The sequence below is a fragment of the Arachis hypogaea genome, chromosome 13 (genome assembly GCF_003086295.3).
Source record: "Arachis hypogaea cultivar Tifrunner chromosome 13, arahy.Tifrunner.gnm2.J5K5, whole genome shotgun sequence".
NCBI classification, from domain to species: Eukaryota; Viridiplantae; Streptophyta; class Magnoliopsida; order Fabales; family Fabaceae; genus Arachis; species Arachis hypogaea.
The window spans coordinates 131,105,037-131,116,617 of NC_092048.1; the positions used below are offsets into that span (position 1 = coordinate 131,105,037).

The 11,581-nt window shown below is 33.7% G+C and overlaps 1 long non-coding RNA gene across 1 annotated transcript; it reads left to right on the top strand.

The window, feature by feature from the left end:
- The first annotated feature begins 3,088 nt into the window (after positions 1-3,088).
- LOC140178016 (uncharacterized) lies at positions 3,089-5,968 on the top strand. The gene is made up of 5 exons (XR_011869980.1): positions 3,089-3,499; positions 3,819-4,111; positions 4,270-4,592; positions 4,732-4,830; positions 4,931-5,968. It is a non-coding gene; the product is annotated as an uncharacterized lncRNA (long non-coding RNA).
- Positions 5,969-11,581: the final 5,613 nt, after the last annotated feature.

Consider the following 11,581-nt stretch of genomic DNA (forward strand, 5'->3'; position numbering starts at 1 on the left):
TCTTTGATTTGGAGCACTTTCTTTGAAAGCATCTAGTTCTCCTAACACGTGAGCCTCGAGGGTCTCCTTATCATGTTCTATCCTTTGAAAACGCTCATCCATAGAGGATAGAACATTCTCCAACATAGAAACTCTCTCTTCTAAGAAGTTAGAGTCCTTACCTCTAGGCTCACTTGAAGAACGGACCTTCTTGCCTCCCCATTGAGAAGGAATAGCATCCCTTCCCCTTTGAGACTCAACATGCTCCATGGTGATACTAGAAGCCATACCCACAAACCACTTGTGCTCCCTCTCGAATCTTGCTCGGATACCAAATTGTCACGGCCTTGGACACAATCCAACGCTATCGTGCCGGCACTCGGACTTACTCAACCTCTTGAGCTAAGACCAAGTCAGCCTAACCCTCAATACTTAGCAAGAAAGCTAAGAATACAAGAGAACACAAGAGAAAGGAAGCTTTGGTGGAAGAACACTTTATTGCTCAAGTGTGGTTACAAATGATTCACACACACCCAAACTCTAACTCTCACCCCTATTTATAGCCATCAACCTCCTCAATGGATGGTTAGGATTAAATCTAATCAACGGTCCAAATTAATCATCCAGAACCTTCTTTACAAATATCTATCCTACCACAACTCTCTAAATGTTTCTAGATTATTCCATACCACTCTTAATACTTCTATATACATCTACACTCTTCTAGAATACTCTATGACCTTTCAGAGTCTTCTAGAACCTTCTAGGGTATTCCGGGACCTTCTAGGACATTCTAGAACGTTCCAGAACCATCTAGAGTATTCTCAAACACTCCAGAAAACTATACAAACACTGTTAAATCTAACCTTCTAAAATTTACCGTGACACTATATTGTGAATGAATTTCAACTGGATTTTGGGATGTACATGTATACTATGTTTTATGTACTTGTTTGGGCGTCATTCTCTAGATAAAAAAAAAATTATTTTTTCAACGTAAAAATATCTTTAAACAAAGGCTAATATTTTTGCACCCCATTTATATAGACCATTAGATTTAATTAGATGAAAATCAAAGGCTAATATGAAAGAAGAGCATTGATAGACTCTAATAAATACAGAATATTCTAGTACATAAATAAATACTTTAAATGGTAATACTTTAATATGCAATACTTTAAATTACGACAGAATCTTTTATTCTTAAATAATTAAATATAAAATATATAAATACAAAAATATGAGTATTTTTTATTCAATAAAATTAGTTATTATACAATAAATTTTATAATATTAAAAAATTATATTAAATAAAATTTTAAACTATAACATAAAAATATAAAATAATTAAAATTTTATTTTATATTACTTGACAAATAATTAGATTATTATATTCAAAAATTTATTAATTAACTAATTTTGTTAAAAATATTATTATATAAAATAATTTTTCATCAAAATATTTTGAAAATATAATTTATTTAAAATATTATATATAATACATGAAAATATTAACCTTTTTTATTTTTTTAATTTTTTTAGAAAAATAGAATAAAAATAATATAATTTTAAATACATGCCTATCACATTATATATTTACTTATATTAATAAGACCAAAACTAATCAAACTTACGTAATTAAAAATATAAAATATATAAATAATATGTGCTTGAAAAGTAATCTTTTTTAATATATTTGTATTTACTTTAAACTTTATTTAAATCAACAAATTAGTTGTGTGATATATATATTATACTCTTTTAATTTTTGGACATTTAGTTGTTACAAATTGTTTTACTCAAATTTTTGTTAATGTTAAAAGAAAATGTTGGTGTCTCAATGTCGCAATTGTAACGTCAAATAAAATTAAAAGGAATAAAAGTAACGAATAAATATATAAATGCAAGGTGCCGGTGGCAAAGTAAACTGCAGAAATTGAAACAAACAGAAAATTAAAAAGAAGATGAAGGAAGAAACATGAACGTAAAAGAAAAGAAGACGTAAAAGTAGAGGAATTTTATTAATAAAAACTGAAAGAAAGCAAAGTACAAGTGTTTGAGTTCAGAGGAATTACTTAAGATTCCCAATTTTACTCTGTGATGCCAAGGGGCTAAGAGCGTTTTTGGGTTTCTAAGTATTTTCCAAGAAGAACTGAACTGATTACAATGTTTCCTAAAACTCTATTTATAAACTAGCCTAATGTCAGCTGACAGTTATTCTTTGTACACCACTTGCAGAAATTTTGAATTGCACTCGTAACTGTTCCCGCACTTCTTGCTTAATGTTAATTTCAAAATTTAAATAAATAACCAACTGTCAAATGATCTAATTTAATTTTAAAATAGATATAAATATTATATATGGAGACATCACCATGTAACTAATTATTTCTTTTTATAATTTTCTTGCAAAAATTATATTTTGTCTAACATAATGCCCCCAAAAATTTTCACTTGAAGTCGTACAGTGATTGAAAGTGAAAAGAATTTTGCTTTTTATAATAATAAAAGAAGTATATACAAACATATGTTTATTTATTTTTTTATCCTGTATATGTCCCTTTTTTTATTTTTTATTATATATATATATATATATATGTATATAAATAATAACAATACCTATTGATAAAAATAAAATTTTGAGACATCACTTAAAAAGCACACAAGAGTACCGTACTCTTTTTCTTTTTTTTGTTTTTATTTATTTATTTTATTTTGGCTAAACAAAATCTTATCTTCTTGTGATACTTGTGAGAGAGAGAATACGTTTCGTGTTTGAACATCAAGAGGCTTCTTCTTCAACTATGTGCCTCCCACTCTCCCAAATTTCATCTACTATGGTGGGCTTTCTCTGTTCACAAGGGTTTGATTATTCCTAATTTTTCTAATATTCCAGTAAGATTTCACTGCTAGCCTCATCTTTATCTTTCTCTTTTTCATTGTTGATTGAGAAGAACCCTAACCCCAAAAATGGCATGCAAAATATCCTTTATGTTATTCATGACTATGAGTACCAGAATTTTATTGCATTTTTTCTTTTTTCTTTCATATTCTTTGATTCAAATTATGATTTGACTGTTGAATCCTATTCTTCAATTCTGCTATGTTGTTTTTTTTTTTTTTTCTATTTTCAAGTATGAAAGAAGAGTTAGAAAAAAAGAAAGAAGAAAAAAAACAAAAAATATATTTCTATCCATTTTGCTCCCAAAAATAGGATAAAAGGGATAATTCATTTTCTTGGCATAAACCTGTCGAAAGTTCATTCTTTATTATTATTTTTTTTAATATTTTTTTTACTTTTTGGTAGGATATTATTATATCTACAAATATAACCTGATGTTCCCTAATTGAAAATTATGTGCTGCCCCAGAACCTGTTTACGATGCGTTGAGGATCAAAATCTTTAATTTCTTCAATTTGCTTTCCCCTGGTTCAACTGTCTTTTAATCTCTGAGGTCTTGCTGAAGGAGATGCTTTACCAGGCTTCTTTGTGTATATATTTGCCAGTTTCTTTGTAACAGTAAGTGAGCTTGTTTTGGCCCCTTCATTAATATGATCTATTTTAATTTAATTAGACTTTTCCAATGTAAGTAGAAACAATTGTTATCTTGTGACCATATTAATTATGAATAATTTAGCCTTTGCATCATTTTTTTGTTATTGGAAATTTTAATGAAGAATGCAATTTTAAGATCTCTACTAATGCTCTGAAACAACGTTACACAAATGCAGTAAAAAACAAAAGAATTTGCTTAGATTATATACACATTCTCCTTATTTTCAGCAATGATCAATCTAGTAGATAATGAATTTTTTCATGTTTCATCTTTTTTTTACAGCTTGTTTGTTGATCGTTGATAACCTCAGCACCCAATACTTGAATTTTTTCAATCTGCATTGTTATGGCAACCTCAAGCCACCATCTGTCAACAACTCCTCCTTCTTCATCTAAAGTAGCCATTTGTGATAAGCCTATTGTCAAAAATGGCAAGGATTTTGCTCCTGTATTCATTCTTCTCTTAGTGGAAGACCTATTACTCTTCTCTTAAAGTTGCTTTCAGTACCTGTTGTCAAAGGATGACCACTGTTCCTGTAATGCAACAAGTAAAAAGAGCACCAATCGTCAAAAAAGGTAATTACAACTAAATCATTTGCTCATTTTAATTTCAAAAAATTATGGTCCTCTCTGTGTTGTTGCTATTAATGTTATTTTCTTCATGCATAATACCTTCTAAGAATATCACAATGGCACCTGTTTTAATTATTTTATTATTCTTATTATTATTACAGAGAAAACAACTACCCCACTTGTTGCAAATCCTCATTTGAGAAAGTCTTCTAGTAGGCTTGTAGGAAAAAAGAAATTCAATTTTAATTACTCAAGCCGCCGGGTAAAAAGAAGACTCGAACCAATTGAAGTGTCAATATTTTCAAATAGTGATGATGAGAATGACACATCAAATACATCCGATGACAATCTTGATGGACCGATAATCTCTTAGCACAATAAAGTGGAAAACGAGAACACCTCGTCAAGTGATAAATCAGTGAGTAAGTTTTCTTCAGGAGATGATGTTGATGCTCTTAGCCCCAGTGGTCAACTTGCTTCTCAGGTATTTTTATATATTTTCACATCCTCCATATTAAAATAGTATTATCTTGAAGAACTTACATGATGATGATATCGCTCATGCTGTTTTTTTTTTTAAATCTCGTTAATTACCTTTGTCCTCATTTCACTTCTTGTTTTAGGTTACTGTGGCTCCTACCATTTCTTTGATTGTGCCTAGTCCTGAAAATATGATGGCTGCCACATCTGATAAGCCTACACCTAAAGCCAATGCCAATAAGGTATGACACGTCATTTAGCCTGATTATTAGTATCTCTTCCTTGTATCTTCTTTATTATTATTTTTTTTTGTTAACATTTGCTTTTGCATTTTTTGTCTAGCTTCAAAATTCTGAAATCCCCCCAAGTGAGCGGTTAGAAAAATAAATTCCAATCACTTCCATTCCTGCTCAGACCCCTAATGTGGCGAATGATTTATTGGCTGATTTAGAAAGTCTAAATGAAGCATATGCATGTAGCATGGATACACAGAAGGCCATAGTTGAATCTTGTTCCACCATTCAAAGTCATCTCTCAACAGAGCAGCCCCATACTACACCTCCCACAACCAAGATTGTAGACAATTCCATCCTGCTTCCATTGGGCCAACAACTCAGTGTCGTTCTATCCAAACCTGTTTTGACACTTGCTACCGATCCGCAGTTTAAGGCTCAGCTTTCTGATATTTTGCAAACTTTTTCAACTACACCACATCCTGAGACTATTGATCCTTTGTTAGCTCACTTGTAGAAAGTTTATGAGGACCTTTATGCCAAATTTCCGGATTCTCAAGCAGCGATTTCATCATATTAACAATTAACTGAATCTCTTTCTAAGTTGAAATAAGACACCTCCTCTTATGAGACTGCCAAAGCTACCCTGAATGCCCATATTATAAAAGCTAAAGATCAGGCTCATGAGCTATCTGAGGAGATTCGAGACTTAGAACGATAACTGACTGTCAAGAGAGGATTAAAAAATAGGTTGGATGCTGCTTTGGTAAAGAATGAGGCTCAATTTTCCAAAGCAAGTAGCACGCTTGACAGTAGCAATGAAGCCTTACAGTCACTTGAAGAGAAGATGCCCTCCTCACAGGAAGCTGCCGAAGAAGCCAGGAACTTCCAAGCTGCTCTCCAAGCTGAAGTTACTCGCTTGAAGGAGATATTTGAAACTTAGTCTTACATTTCTTATGCGAACCTTTGTGATTTTAATATGTGTCTGCAATCTTCACTTTTTGAACTTTAAGACTTTTGTTTATTACTTGCTTTTGTATGCACTCTATCCTTATTTTGGAGATTAGACACTTGCTACTTTTTGGAAGTTATTACATTACTTCACACTAAATCAATTATTAATATCACAGTGACCTCTTTTGTATTTCATCTGGGATGACCTCCATATCTGTCCATGTCAGGCTGCATTGGTGCATGCCATCTTGTGTACATTCGTCTCAAGTGCTGTCAAATTAAATCAAATGTATATTTATTGATATGTCTCTAGCTTCATACAGGTTTATTTACTAAATTTTTAGTTCTATATGTTGGCATGTACTATACTGCACTCACAACATGATAAATTTTTTGTATTGACTCTTATTTTAAATTGATGCTTTGAACACATATTTGTCTCATGATCTTAATGCTTTACACTGTCAATGGAACTTGAAATTCAAAGAAATCACAAGGACATGTTAGCTTTTACAAACTGAATTGCAAATATTAATTAGCTCTTTATTTTTCCTTTGACACTTCAACTGGATATTTTTGTGTCCTTAAACATGTGGAATACTTATCTCATGTATGCCTGACCTATATACTTTTAAATATTTGCCATTTATTGAAGGAATTCTTCATCCTGATCCGATTTCAATAATCTTATAGGCATTTCCAGAATAAACCTTGTCAACTACATAAGGTCCTTCCCAAGTTGGAGACCACTTACCATAAGTTTTTGACTTTTTTTCTATAGGCAAAATTATTTTCCACACTAAATCCCCAACTGCAAATGTCTTTGCTTTGACACGGCGGTTGTATGATTTTGACATAATCTCTTTTTGTCGAATCACCCGCTCTAAAGCTCTCAACCTTTCGTCATCTAGTTCATTGAGCTCATCATGCAAAGAATTTCAATAATCTACTACTGGTATCTCATCTTGTCTAGCCACCCTTATAGTTTGCAGATTAATATCAATTGGCAACACCGCATCATGACCGTAAACTAACTTATATCGGGTGGTTCCAGTAGAACCTCTTGGAGAATTTCGGTAAGCCCAAAGAACTTGACTGAGAGTTTGGTGCCAATTTCTTGGCTGCCTTCCAATGTGTTTTTTAATTAATGCAATCAGAATTTTATTCGCTGCCTCCACTTGTCCATTGGCTTGGGCATAATACGGCGTAGAAGAAAGCATTTTTTATATCCCTAGACTTGGTATATTCCATAACCTTTTTCCCAATAAACATTGTTCCTTGATCGGTGGTAATAGATTGAGGAATTCCAAACCTATGCACAATATGCTCCTCAATAAAATCAATTATTTCATTGTGATTCACCTCCCTTAAAGGGATAGCCTCTACCCATTTAGAAAAATAATCAACACCAACCAAAATAAACTTATGACCTTTAGAAGAAGGTGGGTGAATCAGCCCGATCAGATCTAAAGTCCAACCTCTAAACGGCCATGGTTTAATTATAACATGCAATTCTGATGCTGGAATATGTTGAAGGCTCCCATGTTTTTGGCATTCTTCACAAGATCTAGCATAATTTATACAATCTCTTTGAATGGTTGGCCAATACAATCTTTTCCTATTTATCACCCATTTCATTTTTTCCCCTGACTGATGGGCGCCACAAATTCTCTCGTGCACTTCGGCAAGAGCCAAATACGCTTCTTTTTCTCCCAAATATGTCAAGAGGTTTCCATCAACAGATTTCTTAAACAAGACATTGCTTATTAGAACATAACTTTGAGCCCTATATTTAAGTTTTCTATCGACACTAAGACTTGGATTTTTTAAATATTCCACAATTGGTATTCTCCAATCTTCTGGGTCTAGTTTTTCTAATGACAACACTTCTCTTTCTCTCAAAGGCATAAATATATCCTTTATCCTCACTAATTTTTCTAGTGTTGAGGGCTTGATCTTATATCTTGAAGCAATTTGAGCTAATTCATTTGCTTCTTAATTTAATTCCCTTGGAACATGCCTTACAATGACATTATCAAATTTACTCAACAACTCTATAGCCACATTGAAATACTTTCTTAAACTTTCACTAACACACCTATATTCAAGTGATACTTGACGGACTACAAGCTGTGAATCTCCAAAAATTTCTACATTTTTAACTCCTCTTTCTAATAATAATTCCAGGCCCATTATTAATGCTTCATACTTTGCCTCATTGTTGGAACATGCATAATTCAATTCAAAGAGAAATTTACTCGGCTCACCACTTGGAGAAATAATTAAAATTCCTATACCAACACCACCCTTATGGCATGAACCGTCAAAATATAATTTCCAAGGCTCCAACCCAATAAAACCCAGTAAACTCTCATCAATGTCAATACAAGGATGATCAACCAGGAAATCAGCTAGAACCTGACCCTTAACGGCTCTTGCAGGAATAAAATGTAAAAAAAATTCCGTTAAGGCTAACATCCATTTTCCTAGTCTACCATGCAATATTGGAGAAGACAACATATATTTAAGAACATCAAACTTAGAAATTACATAAACATTCCTAGGAATTAAATAGTACTTAAGTTTTAAACAAGAAAAATATAAAGCTAAACAAAGTTTCTCAATTGGAGAATAACGGCTCTCAACTTCATTTAGCACACGACTTAGATAATAAATCACTCTTTCGTTTCCATTCTCATATTCTTGAGCCAGCATTCCACCAATTGTTACTTCAGAAGCTGACACGTAAAGTTTTAGAGGTGCTCCGTGCCTTGGAGGTGTCATAATAGGAGGATTAGTCAAATACTGCTTGATGTTGTCAAAAGCTTCTTGATGCTCTGTTTTCCATTGGAACTCTTCCTCTTTTTTCAACTTGATCAGAGGCGTAAAAACCTTGGTTTTTCCTGACAGATTGGAAATGAACCTTCTGAGGTAATTGACCTTCCCTAAAAATGCTTGCAGTTGCTTTTTGTTAGCTGGAGGAGGAGCCTCTAAGATAGCCTTTGCCTTATTTTTGTCAATTTCAATCCCTTTTTTCTGCACCAAGAAACCAAGAAAATTCCCTGCACTCACACCAAAAGCACATTTTAAGGGATTCATTTTCAATTTATGCTTTCTCATTCTTTCAAATGCTTTTTTTTTAAATTTTTTAGATGCTCTTTTTTAGCATTTGATTTAACAACCACATCGTCAACATAAATTTTCATAAAATTTCCAATAAAGTCATGAAAAATTTTATTCATTGCTCTTTGATAAGTTGTACCAGCATTTTTGAGCCCAAATGGCATCACAAGCCATTCAAAAGTTCCTAAAGCACCTGGACACCTAAATGCAGTTTTTGACACATCTTCCTCAGCTATGTATATTTGATTATAACCTGAATATCTATCCATAAAACTTAACATTTCACGACCAGCAGTAGAATCTATCAACATATCAGCTATAGGCATTGGATATTCATCTTTCGGTGTTGCAGAATTTAAATCTCTAAAATCAATGCAAACCCTTAATTTTCTATTCTTTTTCATGACAGGAACAATATTAGAAATCCAGTTGACATACCTTGCTGTTCTTATAAACTTAGCCTTAAGAAGTCTTTCAATCTCTTCTTTAATCTTCTGCACAACTTCAGGAGCAAATCTCCTTGGTGGCCGCTTGACAGGTTTAACATTGGCTTTCAATGGCAATTGATATTCTACTAATTCACGACTCAAGCCTGGCATCTCTGCATAATCCCATGCAAAACAGTCGCAATATTCCTTCAAAATCTCCACCATTTCTTTTTTGAAATCATCAGGCAGCATCTTGCTCACATACGTTGGTATAGGATAATCACCGTTACCAATATCTACTTCCTCCAAAGGATTCTGCACCTCAACCTTTTTCACAGTGTCAGTGTTATTCTTTTCAAAACCTGAAGGACCATCATCATATATACAATCATAAGGTACACTATCAATGCACCCTTCTCTGTCTGCCATATAGGCTGACAGCCGAGCCAGTTGGCTCGTCGAACTCATCATCTAAGTTTCTCCTGAGGCCGTATCCACCCCGGCCTTAGGGACCAAAATAAAACCATTCATATCTATTTTGAACATCTCAATACTTTCAAGATTAAATGCCTTGGTGTCAACTGTCAGTGGCTTGACTCCAGGATTATACATCCTGAACTCCACATGCATCTCATCATAGTAACATGTACTATTATCAGCAGGAACTTCTTCCACTCTCCCATCTTCGTTCCAGAAAATCAACTTTTGATGTAGAGTGGATGGAATAGCACCCATTCCATGAATCCAATCACGTCCCAAAAGCAAGTTAAAACCAGCCTTAGAAGGAAATACAACAAATAGAGTTGGCCTATTGACAGAACCAACCTCAATTGACAGCAGAACCACATCTATAACAGAAGAAGTCCTTCCATTAAAATCTGTTACCCCAATACTACTTTTAATTAGATATTTTTTAGTCTTTCCAAGCCTTCCCATCATTCTTTTAGGCATGAGATTGACAGCAGCTCCCCCGTCAACTAAAATCTTATTAACTATCCTTCCATCAACACGAGCCTTGATATGCAATGGATGCAAATGCTCCTTGTCATTTTCAGTAGGTTTCACAAACAATCCTCCACCACACATATTGTCATCTAGTAACAAGCATTCACTTCCAGGAAAGACATCATAACAATCATCTTCTAATGACTCTACTTTCCAGACTTGACTATACTCCTCAGGCAGTATTGACACCACAGCTATAGGTTGCTTAACGCCAAATATTGCTTCTAAGCTGTCATCAAAACCAGTGTCAAAATTATCAGTAATTAAATCTTCATCCTTTTCTCCCTTGTGTTCAACCATTACCTTCTTTCCAGCAAGATTCTTCTTTATATTTTTATTACATTTAGGGTGATTAGAAGAATTGCCTGTTTCTGCAGACTTAGCTATGGTTGGCAAAGGAGGAAAATCTACACCGTGTCCCTTGTATGGATCTAAAGGAACATACTCAGGTATATTCTCTTTTTGCTCAAAAGCTGTAAAAGGAGAATATTTTGGAATATTTTGACAATTGGGCCAAGGAGAATAATTAGGAACCTGCTGCATGTTAGGATTATAACAAGAATAAATTGGCTTTGAGAGAATAGGCACATTTTTTGGAATATATATACTACCTCCGTCTTGTGCATGATTCATGTTCCATAACTGAGACTCATAGTACCTGGGCTTAAAAGGTCTAGGCTTCACCCATTTGTTTTTTTCTCTTGCAAAAGTAGTAGGTTGATTATGCACATTTCTCACATTTTGGACCCATCTATTGTTTGAAATTTTGGTGGGAGGAACTCTTGTCTTTTGAGAAAATCCATCAGGTTTTCCATCAATCATGACCACAGTCTTCATCTTCTGGTTGACAGGTTGTACCCCAGTGTTGTTGACGCACTTGTTCAAAGGAGTTTGACTGCCCGACTTTTGTTTTTCCTCGGCTATCTTCCGCTTTAACTCGTTAGTTTCATTTTCTTTTTCAGCAATCTTCTTTCTCAACTCAGCCTTTTCTTTCTCTTCAACTTTGTACTTTTCAAACTCTTTTGCAGCTTCCTTGTCAAAAACAACATTGCACTTTGGGCACATGGCGATAGTGCTATCAGATTCCTTAATTCTCAACAAAAAATCTGACAAATCCTCACCAGGACGAGGATAAATTGGCTTCTTGTCTTGCTCAAAGATCCTCAGGTCTTTATTTTCATCTTTAGCACTAACCATTGTGGCATCAACTTCTACCATGTTGACTGACAAGTTGAATGGCTCAACATAAT